Source organism: Ranitomeya imitator, chromosome 7 (assembly GCF_032444005.1).
Source record: "Ranitomeya imitator isolate aRanImi1 chromosome 7, aRanImi1.pri, whole genome shotgun sequence".
Lineage (NCBI taxonomy): Eukaryota > Metazoa > Chordata > Amphibia > Anura > Dendrobatidae > Ranitomeya > Ranitomeya imitator.
In genome coordinates this window covers 48,591,195-48,610,768 of record NC_091288.1, presented here as the reverse complement: position 1 = coordinate 48,610,768, position 19,574 = coordinate 48,591,195, and the positions used below count along the sequence as shown (strand labels likewise).

The 19,574-nt window shown below is 45.8% G+C and overlaps 1 protein-coding gene across 1 annotated transcript in view; it reads right to left on the bottom strand.

Annotated features, from left to right (window-relative positions):
* Nucleotides 1-9,829: 9,829 nt before the first annotated feature.
* The window catches only part of HNRNPA3 (heterogeneous nuclear ribonucleoprotein A3), a 33,335-nt gene continuing 23,590 nt past the window's right edge, over nt 9,830-19,574 (bottom strand). The window contains exons 13-14 of the transcript XR_011314632.1: nt 16,603-16,688; nt 9,830-9,952 (exon numbers count right to left, since the gene is read on the bottom strand). The gene's annotated coding sequence lies outside the window, so the exon portion shown is untranslated. The remainder of the gene's footprint in view (nt 9,953-16,602; nt 16,689-19,574) is intronic.

Sequence of the window (19,574 nt, the reverse complement as noted above, 5' to 3'; positions counted from 1 at the left end):
GCACAAAGTATTTACTTGGGTAAATATAGGACACTGCCCCTGACTATGTTAAGTACCATCATACATGTCAACACAATGGTATTGTCAGTGGCAGGAATTTACGGATGTCAGCGCATAGACTAAACATAGGTGGAACTGTGAGAGAATTGTGCAAGTGGTAGAGCAATGTTTGAGCTGGGGGTGGGGGAACTCTCTTGTGGCCGGCGGTACATGCCCAGGGCCCCTCATGTTACAACAGTGTGTCTGACGTTGGGTGCGCACCACCACCGCCAGAGACACTTTATTGTACTATGAGGGACCTAGTGGCAGTGCCGTAGACCAAAAGCGGGCACACCCACCTCTTCAGACAAACAGCACTCTCACGGGTGCTTGTGCCAAGTGGCGATACCACGGCCCCGTGTGGGAAGTTTGGCCATTTAGGGAGGTGTAAACATGTCGTATGCTGGACAATCAGCTGCTGCAAATTACGAGATTGGTAAAGTCATTCAGAGTAGTCCACAGGCAATACCTTTTCATAGGAAAGCTAGGTGTCGGACGGGCAAGGTGGGGCAAAAGAATGAGAAATCCAGTTGTGGTTCATTTTAATGGAGGTTAGATCATCAACATTTTGGGTAGCCAGACGAGTCCTTTTTTTCGGTTAATATTGAACCTGTAGCACTGAATACTCTTTCTGATAGGACACTAGCTGCCGGGCAAGCAAACTCCTGCAATGCATATTCTGCCAATTCTGGCCAGGTGTCTAATTTGGATGCCCAGTAATCAAATGGGAATGACAGTTGAGGGAGAACGTCGATAAGGGATGAAAAATAGTTAGTAACCATACTGGACAAATGTTGTCTCCTGTCACTTTGAATTGATGCTGCAGTACCTGTCCTGTCTGCGGTCATAGCAAAATCACTCCACAACCTGGTCAGAAAACCCCTCTGGCCAACGCCACTTCTGATTTCTGCCCCTCTAACACTTCTGGTCTGCTGCCCCCTGCAGCTCGTGTGAGAACGATCACGGGCGATGTGTGCTGGGAATGCCTGAAGCAAACGGTCAACAAGAGTTGATTGTTTGGTTGCTAATATTAGTTCCAAGTTCTCATGTGGCATAATATTTTGCAATTTGCCTTTATAGCGAGGATCAAGGAGGCAGGCCAACCAGTAATCGTCATCGTTCATCATTTTAGTAATGCGTGTGTCCCTTTTGAGGATACGTAAGGCATAATCCGCCATGTGGGCCAAAGTTCCAGTTCTCAAATCTGCGATTGTGCTTGGTTGAGGGGCAGTTTCAGGCAAATCTACGTCACTTGTGTCCCTTAAAAAACCAGAACCCGGCCTTGCCACGCCACCACTTTCCAGTGGCCCCGGAAAAGCTTCCTCATTAAAAATATAATCATCCCCATCATCCTCCTCTTCGCCCGGTACCTCGTCCTGTACACTGCCCTGACCAGACAATGGCTGACTGTCATCAAGGCTTTCCTCTTCCTCTGCTGCAGACACCTGATCCTTTATGTGCGTCAAACTTTGCATCAGCAGACGCATTAGGGGGATGCTCATGCTTATTATGGCGTTGTCTGCACTAACCAGCCGTGTGCATTCCTCAAAACACTGAAGGACTTGACACATGTCTTGTATCTTCGATCACTGCACACCTGACAACTCCATGTCTGCCATCCTACTGCCTGCCCGTGTATGTGTATCCTCCCACAAAAACATAACAGCACGCCTCTGTTCGCAGTCTCTGAAGCATGTGCAGTGTTTAGTTCCACCTTGTTGCAACGTCTATGATTAGGCGATGCTGGGGAAGGTTCAAAGACCGCTGATAGGTCTGCATACGGCTGGAGTGTACGGGCGAACGGCGGATATGTGAGCAAAGTCCACGCACTTTCAGGAGCAGGTCGGATAACCCCGGATAACTTTTCAGGAAGCACTGCACCACCAGGTTTAAGGTGTGAGCCAGGCAAGGAATGTGTTTCAGTTGGGAAAGGGAGATGGCAGCCATGAAATTCCTTCCGTTATCACTCACTACCTTGCCTGCCTCAAGATCTACAGTGCCCAGCCACGACTGCGTTTCTTTCTGCAAGAACTCGGACAGAACTTCCGCGGTGTGTCTGTTGTCGCCCAAACACTTCATAGCCAATACAGCCTGCTGACGCTTGCCAGTAGCTGCCCCATAATGGAACACCTGGTGTGCAACAGTGGCAGCTGCGGATGGAGTGGTTATGTGACTGCGGTCTGTGGACGAGCTCTCGCTTCTGCAGGACGAGGAGGAGGAGGAGGGGGTGCGAACGGCTACAGCCAACTGTTTCCTAGACCGTGGGCTAGGCAGAACTGTCCCAAAATTGCTGTCCCCTGTGGACCCTGCATCCACCACATTCACCCAGTGTGCCGTGATGGACACGTAACGTCCCTGGCCATGCCTACTGGTCCATGCATCTGTTGTCAGGTTCACCTTTGTGCTCACAGATTGCCTGAGTGCATGGACGATGCGCTCTTTAACATGCTGGTGGAGGGCTGGGATGGCTTTTCTGGAAAAGATGTGTCGACTGGGTAGCTCGTAGCGTGGTACAGCGTAGTCCATCAGGGCTTTGAAAGCTTCGCTTTCAACTAACCGGTAGGGCATCATCTCTAACGAGATTAGTCTAGCTATGTGTGCGTTCAAACCCTGTGTACGCGGATGCGAGGTTAAGTACTTCCTTTTTCTAACCATAGTCTCATGTAGGGTGAGCTGGACTGGAGAGCTGGAGATCGTGGAACTAGCGGGGGTGCCGGTGGACATGGCAGACTGAGAAACGGTTGGAGACGGTATTGTTGCCGCCGGTGCCCTAGATGCAGTGTTTCCTACTACGAAACTGGTGATTCCCTGACCCTGACTGCTTTGGCCTGGCAAAGAAACCTGCACAGATACTGCAGGTGGTGCGGAAAATGGTGGCCTTACACTGCCGGAAGGGATGTAGCGTTGCTGACTAGCTTCATTGGCCGAGGGTGCTACAACCTTAAGGGACGTTTGGTAGTTAGTCCAGGCTTGCAAATGCATGGTGGTTAAATGTCTATGCATGCAACTTGTATTGAGACTTTTCAGATTCTGACCTCTGCTTAAGGTAGTTGAACATTTATGACAGATGACTTTGCGCTGATCAACTGGATGTTGTTTAAAAAAAATGCCAGACTGCACTCTTTCGAGCCTCGGATCCCTTTTCAGGCATTGCAGATTGAGCTTTAACCGGATGGCCACGCTGTCCTCCAACAGGTTTTGGCTTTGCTACGCGTTTTGGGCAAGATACGGGCCCGGCAGATGGAACCTGTTGCGATGTTGATGCCTGCTGCGGCCCCTCCTCCTCCGCTTCAGAACTACTGCCGCCTGCACCCTGTTCCCCCAATGGCTGCCAATCGGGGTCAACAACTGGGTCATCTATAACCTCCTCCTCTAGCTCGTGCGCAACTTCGTCTCTGTCACCGTGTAAGTCGGTGGTAGAGCGTTCGTGACGGGGCACCATAGTCTCATCAGGGTCTGATTCTGGATCAGTACCCTACGAGGGCAAGGTTGTGGTCTGAGTCAAAGGACCAGCATAGTAGTCTGGCTGTGGCTGTGCATCAGTGCAATCCATGTCAGATTCAACTTGTAATGGGCATGGCCTGTTAACTGCTTCACTTTCTAAGGCAGGGACGGTATGTGTAAAGAGCTCCATGGAGTAACCCGTTGTGTCGCCTGTTACATCCTTCTCTGTTGTTTTTGCTGAAGAGGACAAGGAAGCGACTTGTCCCTGACCGTGAACATCCACTAACGACGCGCTGCTTTTACATTTACCAGTTTCACGAGAGGAGGCAAAAGAGCTAGAGGCTGAGTCAGCAAGGTAAGCCAAAACTTGCTCTTGCTGCTCCGGCTTTAAAAGCGGTTTTCCTACTCCCAGAAAAGGGAGCGTTCGAGGCCTTCTGTAGCCAGACGACGAACCTGGCTCCACAGCTCCAGACTTAGGTGCAATATTTTTTTCCCCACGACCACCTGATGCTCCACTACCACTACCATCATTACCAGCTGACAATGAACGGCCACGACCTCTTCCACCAGACTTCCTCATTGTTTTAAAAACGTAACCAAAGTAACGGTATTTGTTGCTGTCAAGCAACTTACACGGTGAGCTATAACTTCAGTATGATTTAGATATCCCTTTACAGGTGGGTGAGACCGCAAGGAAAATCAGGCACAATGTTACACAGTTTTCGGTGGCACCAAATGAGAGAGATGCCACACACGCAGGACTATCACTCAAGCACAAATGTCAATATTGATCTCCCACTTTTTATTTTTTCAGGGAGAATTTAGAACCCCCCCCCCCCCAAAAAAAAAAAAAAAAAAAAAAAATAGGCTTTCTATGGCCCACTATTTGAGAGAGAGAGATGGCACACCCAGGAGTCAGGAGTAGCACACAAGCAGAAAGGGCAATATTAATCTCCCACTGATTTTTTTTTTTATTTTTTCAGGAAGAATTTAGAAACCAAAAAAAAAAAAATTAATAGGCTTTCTATGGCCCACTATTTGAGAGAGAGATGGCACACTCAGGACTGGCACACAAGCCCAAAGGCCAATATTAATCTCCCACTGTTTTTTTTTTTTTTAAGGGAGGATTTATAAACCCCACAAAAAAAAAAAACAGAAAAATAAAAAGGCTTTCTATGGCCCACTATGTGAGAGATGGCACACACAGGGATGGCACTAGCAGAAATGCCAATCTTAATCTCCCACAACTTTTTTTTTAGGGAGAAAAAAAAAAAACAGGGAGTGTCCTACAATTACTATCTCCCTGCAGTAATCTCAGCCAGGTATGGCAGGCAGCAATAAGGAGTGGACTGATGCACAAATTAAATAAAAAGTGTGGACAAACAAACAAGATAGCTGTGCAGAAAGGAAGGAACAACAGGATTTGTGCTTTGAAAAAAGCAGTTGGTTTGCACAGCGGCGTACACACAGCAATGCAGCTATCAGGGAGCCTTCTAGGGCAGCCCAATGAGCTACAGCGCTGAGGAAAAAAAAATGTAGCTTCCACTGTCCCTGCACACCGAAGGTGGTGTTGGACAGTGGAAATCGCTACAGCACAAGCGGTTTGGTGGTTAATGGACCCTGCCTAACGCTATCCCTGCTTCTGACGAAGCGGCAGCAACCTCTCCCTAAGCTCAGATCAGCAGCAGTAACATGGCGGTCGGCGGGAACTCCCCTTTATAGCCCCTGTGACGCCGCGGACAGCAAGCCAATCACTGCAATGCCCTTCTCTAAGATGGTGGGGACCAGGACCTATGTCATCACGCTGCCCACACTCTGCGTCCACCTTCATTGGCTGAGTAATGGCGCTTTTCGCGTCATTGAAACGCGACTTTGGCGCGAAAGTCGCGTACCGCATGGCCGACCCCGCACAGGGGTCGGGTTTCATGAAACCCGAATTTGCCAAAAGTCTTCGACTTTTGAAAATGAACGATCCGTTTCGCTCAACCCTAGACAGGACACATGCTAGTTAAAAAAAAAAAAAAAAAAAAAAAAAAAAAACACAACATGTGGGTGCTGCTTCTTCTGTGCAATAAGGTTTTAAAATGACTGCCAAACTGGAAACTGAACAGCGACCATTGCACACACGTGTACGCCCACTTAGGCCCAGTTCACCATCTTCATCCCAAGCAAATTAATTGCCTTCCTGTTTACACTAGACAATCTAAGCTTCTAGCCATGCTTTCCCCCAGAAGCAGCCTGTTCTCACCATAGAAACTGTAGTGAAAAGAAGTCTAGCTAGTCCTCCAAAAAACCCCCAAACAACTCGCCTTCTTACACCTGTTCTTGTGCCAAGGTTCCTAATCTCTAATTACTTGTGCTACACTTCTTAAAGGGAACCTGTCACCTAATTTTGGCGGGACTGGTTTTAGGTCATATGGGCGGAGTTTTCCGGTGTTTGATTCACCCTTTCCTTACCCGCTGGCTGCATGCTGGCTGCAGTATTGGATTGAAGTTCATTCTCTGTCCTCCATAGTACACGCCTGCACAAGGCAAGATTGCTTTGCGCAGGCGTGTACTATGGAGGACAGAGAATGAACTTCAATCCAATATTGCAGCCAGCGGGTAAGGAAAGGATGAATCAAACACCCGAAAACTCCGCCCATATGACCCAAAACCAGTCCCGCTAAATTCAGGTGACAGAGTCCCTTTAAGGTACCGTCACATTTAGCGATATAGACGATGCCGATCGCTGCAGCGTCGCTGTTTAGGTCGTTGTGTGGTTGCTGGAGAGCTGTCACACAGACAGCGCTCTCCAGCGACCAACGATGCCGAAGTCCCCGGGTAACCAGGGTAAACATCGGGTTACTAAGAGCAGGGCCGCGCTTAGTAACCCGAAGTTAAAAAAAACAAAAACAAACAGTACATACTTACATTCCGGTGTCTGTCCCCCGGCGTCAGCTTCCCTGCACTGTGTCAGCGCCGGCCATAAAGCAGAGCGGTGACATCACCGCTGTGCTCTGCTTTACGGCCGGCCGGCGCTGACAGTCAGTGCGGGAAGCTGACGCCGGGGGACAGACACCAGAATGTAAGCATGTACTGTTTTTTTTTTTTTTACTTTTACAATGGTAACCAGGGTAAACATCGGGTTACTAAGCGTGGCCCTGCGCTTAGTAACCCGATATTTACCCTGGTTACCAGTGAACACATCGCTGGATCGGCGTCACACACGCCGATTCAGCGATGACAGCGGGTGATCAGCGACCAAAAAAAAAGGTCCTGATCATTCCCAGCGACCAACGATCTCCCAGCAGGGGCCTGATCGTTGGTCGCTGTCACGCATAACAATTTCGTTAACGATATCGTTGCTACGTCACAAAAAGCAACGATATTGTTAACAAAATCGTTATGCGTGTTATGTTTAGACGCACTAATCCCAAAGAGGTGGTAGGGAAGTGATGTCCACCCTGTGACAAAACAGGGATTTATTTAATAATGTAGCAGTAATTTTTCAAGGAAATTTTCAAAACGTAGTTTTTTTTTTTTTTTGTAACCTATTCAGTTTTGAAGTGACTTTGGGGCGGGGGGGATCCTATATATTGGAACCCCCAAAAGTGATACCATTTTTGAAAACAGCACCCCTCAACTTATTCAAAATTGATTCTAGGTCGATTAACCCTTCTGGTGCTTTTCAGATGAAATTTATTTTTTACCACCTAAGTGCTGATAACTTCTGAACATGCTGCTATTGTCAGCAGTCTAGGGGTGTGTGCCCACGCTGCGAATTTTCCTGCGGATTTTCTTGCGGTTTCTTCTGCGGGTTTTCACCAGCACTTTCTATTGGTGCTGGTTGAAACCCGCTGCGGAATCCGCACAAACAATTGACATGCTACGGAAAATAATCTGCAGCGTTTCCACGTGGCATTTTCCGCAGCATGTGCCCAGCGGTTTTTTTTTTCCCCTTAGGTTTACATGGTACTGTAAACTTTGGGAAAACTGCTGCGGATCCGCAGCGGTCAAATCCGCTGCGGATCCGCAGCAAAATCCACAGCGTGTGCACACAGCCTAAGGCCATTATTTGAAAAACGATAAAGGTTGCACCAATGTTTACAAAGAATGATTATTCTAGAACAGGGGCGAGGAACCTTTTTCCAGCCAGGGGCCATTTGGTAATTCCTACCATCATCCGGGGACCACAAAAATGATCACCTTGAAAATTACCCCGGTATATTTAGTCAGTTAATTACGGTAACTCACCCTTAATGTGACGGCTGGAGCTGCTTCTCTTTGGTGCAGCTGTGATGTTAGGTGATGCTGATCATGTTGCTTCTCACACTTGCTTTTCCAGGGGTGGCACGAAGATCACAGGGGGTGGGGGGGAGGATAAAGATCAAATGAGGGCACATAGCTGGGGGGGCACAGAAATCATGGAGGGGAACGGCTGGAGCGCACAGAGATCACGAGGGACTATAGCTGCGGGGGCAGAGATCACAGGAGGGGCACAGTTCACAGTGGGCACATAGCTGAGGGACACATCACCTGCAGACTCAGAGCTGCCAGCACAGATCGCTCTGGCCTCTCTAGCAGCTATTCTGGACAGGAGAGCATTCGGCACTAACCCCGATGACATCATTCATGTGCAGGGCAGGCGGCTGTGATGAACACTGCGTGCCATGCACTTGGGAGTTAAAGGGCCGTCAGGATGCGGCTGCCACCAGGACATTGCAAACTCCAGGGACCTTCCCGCAGGCGGCCCAGAGGTTCCCCACCCGTTCTAGAACATAGAAAATGCATTACTGCCATAGAAAATAGTAAAAAAGTGCTATATAATGTACACATGAAATATTTATCTGCAAAAATCGCTATGAAAAAAGGAAGGTACTTCACACATAAATTGGCCAATGTATGTGAGCCCAATTGCCACGTCAAGGCATCCTTCGTAATTGGGTCCATGTCCTGTTTTGTCACCTCTCCAGGATAAGGGGTTTAACGGCTATAGTCGATATCAACACTGAATGTGGCTTATGCAGCATGTGGTCAGCTATAATGAACAGCCGACAGCTACAGCATTGTCACCTGCAGGGGATGCTAGTCTCTTATATCACAGGTCCGTAAAAAGACATTGGTGGTCACTAAGGGGTTAAATAAAAATCTAAGCATTTCTACCTACCGCTGCGATTGTTTAAAGTGTGCACGAGCCACTCCCAGAAATGTACCAGTCCACTTTATCATACTGCCATGGAGACAATACTGTGCAACAATCCAAGTGCAATCGGTCACAAAAACTCAGTTCCCCCAATAATTCCATTCCTATTGGTAACCAAAATATCCCTATCCTGCGCCCTTATAGAGCAGACATTTCCTTGGCTTTCGCAGGCAGTAAAGGAATAACAGATGAGGGCAATGTCCGTGCCTTGCTTCAGCAATCAACTTTTCTAGATTTGGTGCACCCCAACAAGTTTGCCAAGCCTCCCTAATACGCTTAACTCTACCTCCTTATGTCAGAGATGGCGACAACATTATGTTGGCATCTTCCTCCACATCTACCCCAGCAAACCCCATTAGTAACTAATCTTTGTATTGCAAGCTATTCTTTTAGATCCAGGATTTGGACTTAAGACCTGACCCTGCACCCCCAAAGGATTGCATCCATGCTACTAGATTTACACTGGATGGCACCCTCAATCAGGGAGCTCCTTTTACTAATGGGGAAGGCTCAGACGCCGGAAAATACAAACAGCTACTCCAGTCACCCACTGAATGTTCTATTCACAATTTCAATCTATACAAGAACTATAGCAGATAATGTAGTTAAAATGGACACTAGCCAGCCAGGGAAGGGACTAGTTTTGCACAACCCACTTCTCCCTGGCCCAGGTTACTGCCCAGTCTCTTTTTGAGAAAACCTGTCAGTCAGCAGTAGAGACGCTATCTGGAGGAAACACCAGATTACGCAGGTTGATTACTGATCTCCAGCTGCCTTTTCAATCTAGGTTTATAGACAATCAATGCCAGATGTCTTTCTCTAAGAGGCTGTGGCATGTCAGGGAAATATACCTGGCTGTAGTCCTGCTCTGATTCATGATGTCGGAATCAATTTCCTTTTAAAGGCCAGTGTCACATACACATAATACAGTTATTTCTGCGTCCACGTCACACCTCCCAGCCTAACCGATTGGTGCGATTTTAGTTATAATCAACAGTTCTTTCGATGTTGATCATTCAGGCGATCCTGCCCAGGCTAGCTAGGATTTGTGACCATAATAGGATTGCAAAAGTGTTACATGTAGGTTTGGTGTGTAAAGTGTGGTGCCCATGAAAGGAACATGTATTTATCAATTTGTAAGAAATTAATAAAGAAACATAGAAAAAAAAAACACTTTATTATATAAAACTTATTTCTCATTTAACTGTTGGAAGCTGGTTATGTATTTATCCCTTTTCTCCAGGTACAGAGATGTTTTGTCACTCAAGAAAATTCCAGTCTGACCTATAGATAAAAGAAATTAGAAAGTTAAGAGTAATTTCATATTTTGCTGCACAAGGCGTCTCATCTTTGACAATGTTAGGTGGGATGTACAGTTTTAAATCAACATTACATCTGACAAGAGCTCTTCATAAGTAAACAGCTGTATTTATATTGTGCGACTCCTTGTTCACACAGTGCAGTTTATAAGTCGCCAAAATCCATACCAGGAGTGGATTTTAAAGGGAAGGTGCCATAAAAAAAAAAATATTTTCAGAAATTGTAAAAATGTAAAGAATTAATGATTAAATTTTCTTAAAAAATATCATTTGTTTATAATTTAGTAAAATATGAAAAATAATTTGAAAAGTTTTGGAATTTCCACTTTTCAACACTAGGGGGAGCAGCTGCTGAAATTTCAGAAAAACCTAGTGTACAACTAGCTCACATTACAGCACTGCAGTAATTATGGGCGGAGTCTGCTGACGTGTGTGATGTCTCCTCTCCTCCCCTTCTGGGTGTTTGCTAAGGGATTAGAGAGGATGATATTCAGGAACCCAGTGAGCAGCCATTTTGTTGGTGACTGCAGAGTATGGCTGCCGTCACACTATCAGTATTTGGTCAGTATTTTACCTCAGTATTTGTAAGCCAAAACCAGGAGTGGAACAAATAGAGGAAAAGTATAATAGAAACATCTGCACCACTTCTGTATTTATCACCCACTCCTGGTTTTAGCTACAAATACTGAGGTAAAATACTGACCAAATACTGATAGTGGACGGCAGCCTTAGGCTACTTTCACACTAGCGTTGTTGGCTGTACGTTGCAATGAGTCATTCAGAAGAAAAAACATCCTGCAAAGTTGTCTGCAGGATGCGTTTTTTCCCCATAGACTAACATTAGCGACGCATTGCGACGTATTGCCACACGTCGTAACTGTCGTGCGACGGTTGCGTCATGTTTTGGTGGACCGCCGCCACAAAAAAAGTTACATGTAACGTTTGTTTGTGCGTCGAGTCCGCCATTTTCGACTGCGCCTGCACAGCAGAAACTCCGCCCCATCCTCCCCAGACCTAACAATGGGGCAGCGGAAACGTCGTAAGACTGCTTCCGCTGCCCACGTCGGACATTTCTTTCACAGCATACGTCGGTACGTCGGCCCGACGCACTGCGACGGGCCCATACCGACGCTAGTGTGAAAGCAGCCTTATACTGACAAGTAGACGGTCACCGAGGATGGCAGGCAGCAAGGATTCTGGGAGATATGTGGTGGAGGGAGCAGGGTGACAGCAGCACAGAGTATTTCAGGAGAGCAGTGTGCTGGTCTATAGGGGCCCCCTGTTTGGTGCGCGGAGCAGCCAGGGATTGTACATAGAGCGCTGTCTTTTATACACATGGATGGACCGTCTGCTCCACAGAAATCCAGGAAACATTTCTGCGGATTGATGGCCTGGTCTGATCCAGACTTTTCATACAGACCCCATTCCCCTCCTCAGATCCTGTCTTCTCCATCCTGTCCTGGCAATGTGTGAAAGCGAGGCGACAGGCGCAGTCTGGGGTGACGCTGGGAAGGAAATGTAGCCATATAGTAACGATAAAAATGAGACCCCTCTCTTCAGCTGCCTCACCAGCCTTCCCCTGACTGCACCTAACTGGAGGTCATGCTGCCCCCTCTATTACCCCAGACCCGCGTGCAGGTGCTCAGCCAGAACCACCATAGAATGGGTCCGCTTTCTGAAGATAATACTGCCATAGTGTTCTCACATAATACTGCCATATAGATCACACAAAATACCACCAGTGTTCTCACATAATACCGCCATATAGATCACACATAATACTGCCAGTGTTCTCACATAATACCGCCATATAGATCACACATAATACCACCAGTGTTCTCACGTACCGCCATATAGATCACACATAATACCACCAGTGTTCTGACATACCGCCATATAGATCACACACAATACCACCATATAATTCTCACCATACAGATCACATAATACCGTCATATAGATCTCACATAATGCCATAATACAGCATGACGCCCGCAGCTCCTGTTATCGCACGCATTGAGTTGTGTGTGCAATGGGGAAAGATATGCAGGGGGGGAGAGGAGTGCATAGGAGAGGATTAGATACACGGTTCACCAGACAGTATCACACAGGAGAGGATTAGATACATGGCTCAGCATAATATCACACAGTATAGGATTAGATACACGGCTCAGCAGACAGTATCACACAGGAGAGGGTTAGATACACGGCTCAGCATAATATCACAGGAGAGGATTAGATACACGGCTCAGCAGACAGTATCACAGGAGAGGATTAAATACACGGCTCAGCAGACCGTATCACACAGGAGAGGATTAGATACACGGCTCAGCAGACAGTATCACAGGAGAGGATTAGATACACGGCTCAGCAGACAGTATCACACAGGAGAGGATTAGATACACGGCTCAGCAGACAGTATCACAGGAGAGGATTAAATACACGGCTCAGCAGACCGTATCACACAGGAGAGGATTAGATACACGGCTCAGCAGACAGTATCACAGGAGAGGATTAGATACACGGCTCAGCAGACAGTATCACACAGGAGAGGATTAGATACATGGCTCAGCATAATATCACAGTATAGGATTAGATAAACGGCTCAACAGACAGTATCATAGTATAGGATTAGATACACGGCTCACCATAATATCACACAGTATAGGATTAGATACACGGCTCAGCAGACAGTATCACACAGTATAGGATTAGATGCATGGCTCAGCATAATAGGATGAGATGCATGGCTCAGCATAGTATCACACAGGAGAGGATTAGATGCATGGCTCAGCAAAGTATCACACAGTATAGGATTAGATACACGGCTCAGCAGACAGTATCACACAGTATAGGATTAGATGCATGGCTCAGCATAATAGGATGAGATGCATGGCTCAGCATAGTATCACACAGGAGAGGATTAGATGCATGGCTCAGCAAAGTATCACACAGTATAGGATTAGATACACGGCTCAGCAGACAGTATCACAGTATAGGATTAGATGCATGGCTCAGCATAATATCACACAGGAGAGGATTAGATACACAGCTCAGCAGACAGTATCACACAGGAGAGGATTAGATACACGGCTCAGCAGACAGTATCACACAGGATAGGATTAGATACACGGCTCAGCAGACAGCATCACAGGATAGGATTAGATACACGGCTCAGCAGACAGCATCACACAGGATAGGATTAGATACACGGCTCAGCAGACAGTATCACACAGGAGAGGATTAGATACACGGCTCAGCATAATATCACACAGGAGAGGATTAGATATACGGCTCAGCAGACAGTATCACACAGTATAGGATTAGATGCATGACTCAGCAAAATATCACAGTATAGGATTAGATGCATGGCTCAGCATAATATCACAGTATAGGATTAGATACACGGCTCAGCAGACAGTATCACACGAGAGGATTAGATACACGGCTCAGCAGACAGTATCACACAGGAGAGGATTAGATACACAGCTCAGCATAATATCACAGTATAGGATTAGATGCATGGCTCAGCATAATATCACAGTATAGGATTAGATGCATGGCTCAGCATAATATATCAGAATTGGATTAGATACACGGCTCAGCAGACCATATCACACAGTATAGGATTAGATACACGGCTCAGCATAGTATCACACAGGAGAGGATTAGATACACGGCTCCACAGACTATCACAGGAGAGGATTAGATGCATGGCTCAGCATAATATATCAGAATCGGATTAGATACACGGCTCAGCAGACCGTATCACACAGTATAGGATTAGATACACGGCTCAGCATAGTATCACAGGAGAGGATTAGATGCATGGCTCAGCAAAGTATCACACAGGAGAGGATTAGATACACAGCTCAGCAGACAGTATCATACAGGAGAGGATTAGATACACGGCTCAGCATAATATCACAGTATAGGATTAGATGCATGGCTCAGCATAGTATCACACATGAGAGGATTAGATACACGGCTCAACAGACTATCACAGGAGAGGATTAGATACACGGCTCAGCATAATATCACACAGGAGAGGATTAGATGCATGGCTCAGCAAAGTATCACAGTATAGGATTAGATACACGGCTCAGCAGACAGTATCACACAGTACAGGATGAGATGCATGGCTCAGCATAGTATCACACATGAGAGGATTATATACAGGGGCCAGCAGACAATATTACACAGGAGAGGATTAGATACACGGCTCAGCACAGTATAGTGATAGATGCAGGGTCTGATGTCCTGTGAGGAGCTGCAGTGAGAGGTCGGAGCAGCACAGAACCTCCCCATCCCCCTCTGTTACCTCTCTGCAGCTCCTGATAGAGGACATCAGATGGCAACACTCCTTCACCCTCTCTAGAGATTACAGCCACACACCAGGCAGCAGAGGACAGGGAACGGCCACTGACAGTGTGAGGGAGACAGATAGAGCTGCTCCTCCAACAGTACAGCTCAGTCACAGTGGAGCTCACAGGTACACTCCACTGTAGGCTGAAGCAAGATGGCGCCGACCTCCTGCCTCTGCTGTGATGTGGAGACCGCCCAGGGGGCGTGGCCTCATCAGAGCAGAGAGCAGTTTATAATGCTAGCTATGGGGTTGGCTCCCGACCGCAGCCTCCTATGTCCAGGGCTGCCATATTTGCACAGTGTAAGTGTCGTGCTGGGACTCTTACACTGCTGCAAAGCAAAATGGCGGCACCCTGTGGCTGCAAAAATAATTAATAATAAAAAATATATTAAAGTTAAAAATAATAATTTTGAATTAAAATTGTTTATATAAACAATTATTTTTAATACAAAAACAAAATTGCAGCACCTTCCCTTTAAGTAAAAATAAAGGCAGCACCTTTAGATTTGATCCAATATTTAGCTGAATTGTGGAGTCTTTATTTTCTTATGACTTGTTCTGTGTTCCCCTCGTATTTTCAGCAGTACACATTAGAATCTACATGAGCAGCATAGATGTTCACAATTGTTACTTTTGGGAGCACAATATGAAGAAATGCACTTGGATTGTAAGCAGAGATTTCACATACTTTGCATCAAGTCAGATTTGGGAGAGGTCAAGTAACAAGGTATTTAACAAAAAAAAAAAAAAAAAGAAGAATATATCACCGTGCTACTCCATACATGTGTATGTAGGGTTTTTTTTTAGGCTTTGCTTTCTAGCAGGTATACACAGAACCTGCTTCAATCACCAGCAGCTCTTTATACAAATCTTACCCTTGGGTCAGTCATTTGCTGAGCGCCAGTCTTTACATCTATACTTTTTCAAGGTATTTAACTCCACTTTTTGGTGCAGTTGAAAAGTTCTTTAAACAAGCACATTCATCAAAATTTTTAGCCTCTTAATATATATTGCAATTATATTATGCAGCACTGTACTTGCAATTGCTCATTTGCCTTTCTACACATCCAATGCCTCTCTTTTCTCTGCTCTATGTAGAAACATGTGGTCTTTTTCCTGCATTAGTCATCACCTTTTTCACCTACTTACCCAGCTGCTTCCTCCTCCCCATCAGGGACTTTTGCACTGTCTTATGACTCATACAGCAAAAATTGACCTTCTGTTTCAACATAGAGCTTAGAAGGATTAAGTTATTCAGTTATGTGAGGTCATAGATAAACAAAAATTATCTGGGTAGAAAGGAAAAATGAGTAATAAGTACACACTGCTATACAATATGATGCTGCAATATATTAAGAGGATAAAAAGGTTGAGGGTAATACGGATTTAACTGCAGCAGCCCCCTGTGCACCCATTGCATTTTTTACCAATTCCATGCAATCACTTAATCTTGCAAGGGAACTGCCATTTCACCTGCAATTGTGGCAAAGGGCTGTTGTGGTAAAAAGCCACAGCATGTGAACACAGCAAGCCACTAACTTCTGGTTTTTGACCAGTTATTTTAGGAGTAAGGTGGCCTTAAAGTAGTACCAGAAGCCCTTCAGTTATCAACTACAGGTAAATTCTAGGATTGACTAGAAAGCTGACCCAAAAAACATTGCTTTCTAAAATGAGCATATGGGTGGGGCGAGGAGTCAAAGCTATGCGAAACTAGGGATTAGCCCCTTCTAAAGTCTACCATACATTAGGTCGCGAGATACGGCCGAGTCTCGCAGGTGAAAACCCAGCTCTGGCGCCGACACTCTGGAGCGGAGCGTGCAGCTGCACAGCAATACATGGAGCTGCACACTCCGCTCCGGAGTGCCGGCGCCAGAGCTGGGTTTTCACCTGCGAGACTCGGCCGTATCTTGTGTATGTGCGATCCCGGCCGTGGACTGTCAGCTGAACCATCCATTAGCCAGGTTTGGCTGACAGTCTATGGTGTATTTTTTTTCAGGGGCGGTTGCTGACCGACTGATGGTGGGGAGAGAGGTCATTCACACATGTCTGATTTCATACTGCTGATCGCACTGTTCTTCCAGAGATATGCTGCTGCGGATGTCTCAACCGGTTGTTTTCTCAGAGAACACAGGCATGCTTGGTCGACTTGGTCGTGCCAGTTGAGATGTGCATCAGCCAAAAGTTCAGCCCGAGCATCATTTGGCCGACAGTCATCTAATGTGTACAGCCAGTTTTACACTTACACTCACCAGAGTATTTGGCTGAAGAGATCCAGAAGGTCCACTAAAGATCCTTTCCATAGACGTTTCCAGGTGTAACAAATCCTTAAAAATTTCTGAAAGAGGAAAATACTTACTGTAAAGCTGTGCAAATGGGTACCAAGATAAATTGTGCTGAATGTAACCAAATCACAGGTTTCTAACACAAACATTGTATTCATGCACACTGAAGTTATCGTTCTACACATTTCCACTTATAAAGTGGTCATCATTATATTTCAGAAACAAGACTAGTTAAAAACAGCAAACTTGTAGTCATGTTGGCTACCGGGAACTATACAAGTCAGGAATTGTCAAGCTGCAAAAATGACATGACAGGAATGAAAAACCTTTTACCTCCTAAATGTCGGTAACTTCTGAACAGTCCACTATAGCCGGCAGACTAAGGCCGCTATTTGGCTGTGAATTGCCATGGCAAACATCAGGACCACACAATCATGATCTCAGGGCGCCAATGGGGATAAAGAGGGAGCCCCCACACTGTTAACCATTTATATGTAGTCACTATTGACAGCAGAATTAGGGGTTAAACAGATCTGGATGGTGAAAACACTGAATGTGGCTGATGCAGCAAGTTGTCAGCTATGGTGTACAGCTGACAGCTGCTGGATTGTCACCTGCATGGGGATGCTATTATATCTCAAGCCAGTAAAAAGACATTGGTGGTCATTAAGTGGTTAACAGTCATGGGTGGAATCACAATCCACCCGCGGCTGTTAACATGTTAATACTGATGCCAATCTCTTGACAGCAGCATTTAACATGCTGGCACTGGAAGCTAGTCACTAAGCTCGCTGATCAGGGCTCCTGTCATGATCGCGGGGCACCGACGGATTTGCATAACTGGGGATCTGCATCTGCATTCATAGCAGACAAGTATTTCTTTTACACAGAGCAGAAGCCCAGCTATGTGTAGTACAGGCGATCAGAAGGTCACAGCTTCAAGTCTCAAAAAACATTATAAGGGTATGTTCACACGGTGCGGTTTTTGCTGCGGCTCCGCAGCGGATTTGACGCTGCGGATCCGCATCAGTTTTCCATGTGGTGTACAGTACAATGTAACCCTATGGAAAACAAAACCCGCTGTGCACATGATCCTGAATTTCCCTTAAAAAACCGCACGGAAACGCTGCGGAAAAAAAGAAGTACCATGTCAATTCTTTCTGCGGATTCCGCAGCGGTTTTCAGCCTGCACCAATAGGAAAGTACAGTTGAAAACCCGCAGAGGAATCCGCAGAAGAAACCGCAGAAGAAACCGCATGAAAATCCGCAGTGAAAACCGCATTGATTTTGCACTGCGGATTTTCAAAAAGAGCTGCGGAAAAATCCGCAGGGAAATCAGGAATGTGTGAACATACCCTAAGAGAAAAAAAAAATCCATCTGATTGCTAAAAGGAGTAACGACAAAAATTCAGAACAGAATTAGGTCTTGGTCGCAGCAACATTGCAACAGGCGATCAAAATATTATTTATACTATTTTGGGGTAGATACAAAGTCATCTCGGCGTGCAAAAAATAAGCACTCAGCCCCAGAAGGTTTTTTTTCTTTTGTTGAAACTTTGGATTTCTTTCACTACTTAAAGAACCTAGGCATGTTTAGCATCTACAAACTTGTAATGACCTGGAGAATCATAATGGCAGGTCAGTTTTAGCATTAAACAGAACCTGTCACCACCAAAATCGAAGGTGAGCTAAGCCCACCGGCATCAGGGGCTTAGCTACAGCATTCTGTAATGCTGTAGATAAGCCCCCAATGTAACCTAAAAGATGAGAAAAAGAGGTTAGATTATACTCACCCAGGGGCGGTCCGATCCGATGGGTGTCACGGTCCGGTCCAAAGCCTCCTATCTTCATCAGATGACGTCCTCTTGTCTTCACGCTGCGGCTCTGGCACAAGTGTACTTTGTCATGTTGAGGGCAGAGCAAAGTACTGCAGTGCGCAGGCACCAGGCCTCTCTGACCTTTCCCGACGCCTGCGCACTGCAGTACTTTGCTCTGCCCTCAACAGGGCAGATAAAGTACGCCTGCGCCAGAGCCGCAGCGTGAAGACAAAAAAAAAAAAAAAAAAAAGGAGGATGTCATCGTAAGATGGGAGGCCCCGAACCGCGACACCCATCGGACCAGACTGCAGCGGGACCGCCCCTGGGTGAGTATAATCTAACCTCTTTTTCGCATCTTTCAGGTTACATCGGGGGCTTATCTACAGCATTACAGAATGCTGTAGATAAGCCCCTGATGCCGGTGAGCTTAGCTCACCTTTGATTTGGGGGGGTGACAGGTTCCCTTTAAAAAGTGAACATGGTAACACGTGTGGAATTGCACTTTTTTTCACCACACTTAGAATTTTTTTTTTTCCATTTTCCAGTATACGATACGGTAAAATAAACAGTGTAGTTCAAAATACAAACAGTACAGCAAAATAAAAAAGCTCTCACGCAACCTTATTGATGGATAAAGGAGCAAAACAAAACAAAAATTGCCCAGGGGTTAAAGTGTTCAGAGACATATCGTCTACTGGAAAAACAGGAAAAATTTCCAATTGGAGTGAAATTGCAAAAAAAAGTGCAATTCCACAAATTTTTTTTTTTTTTACTATGTTCACTAAATGCTAAAAACTGACCTGCCATTATGATTTTCCAGGTCATTACAAGTTCATAGACACCAAACATGTCTAGGTTATTTTTTTATCTAAGTGGTGAAAAAAAATTGGCTCCTTTTTCTGATACCCATAGCATCTCCATGTTCCGTGATCTTGAGTTGGGCGTGTACTTAAGGTACTAAGATAATTCTGGCATTTTGACCTTTTCCTTGTTACGCTGTTTGGTGATCGGGTTAATTTTTTTTATATTGATAGATCGGGCGACTGAATGCGACGATACCAAATGTGTGTTTTTTTTAGTTTTAATTTTGAATGGGGTGAAAGGGCGGGTGATCAGAACTTG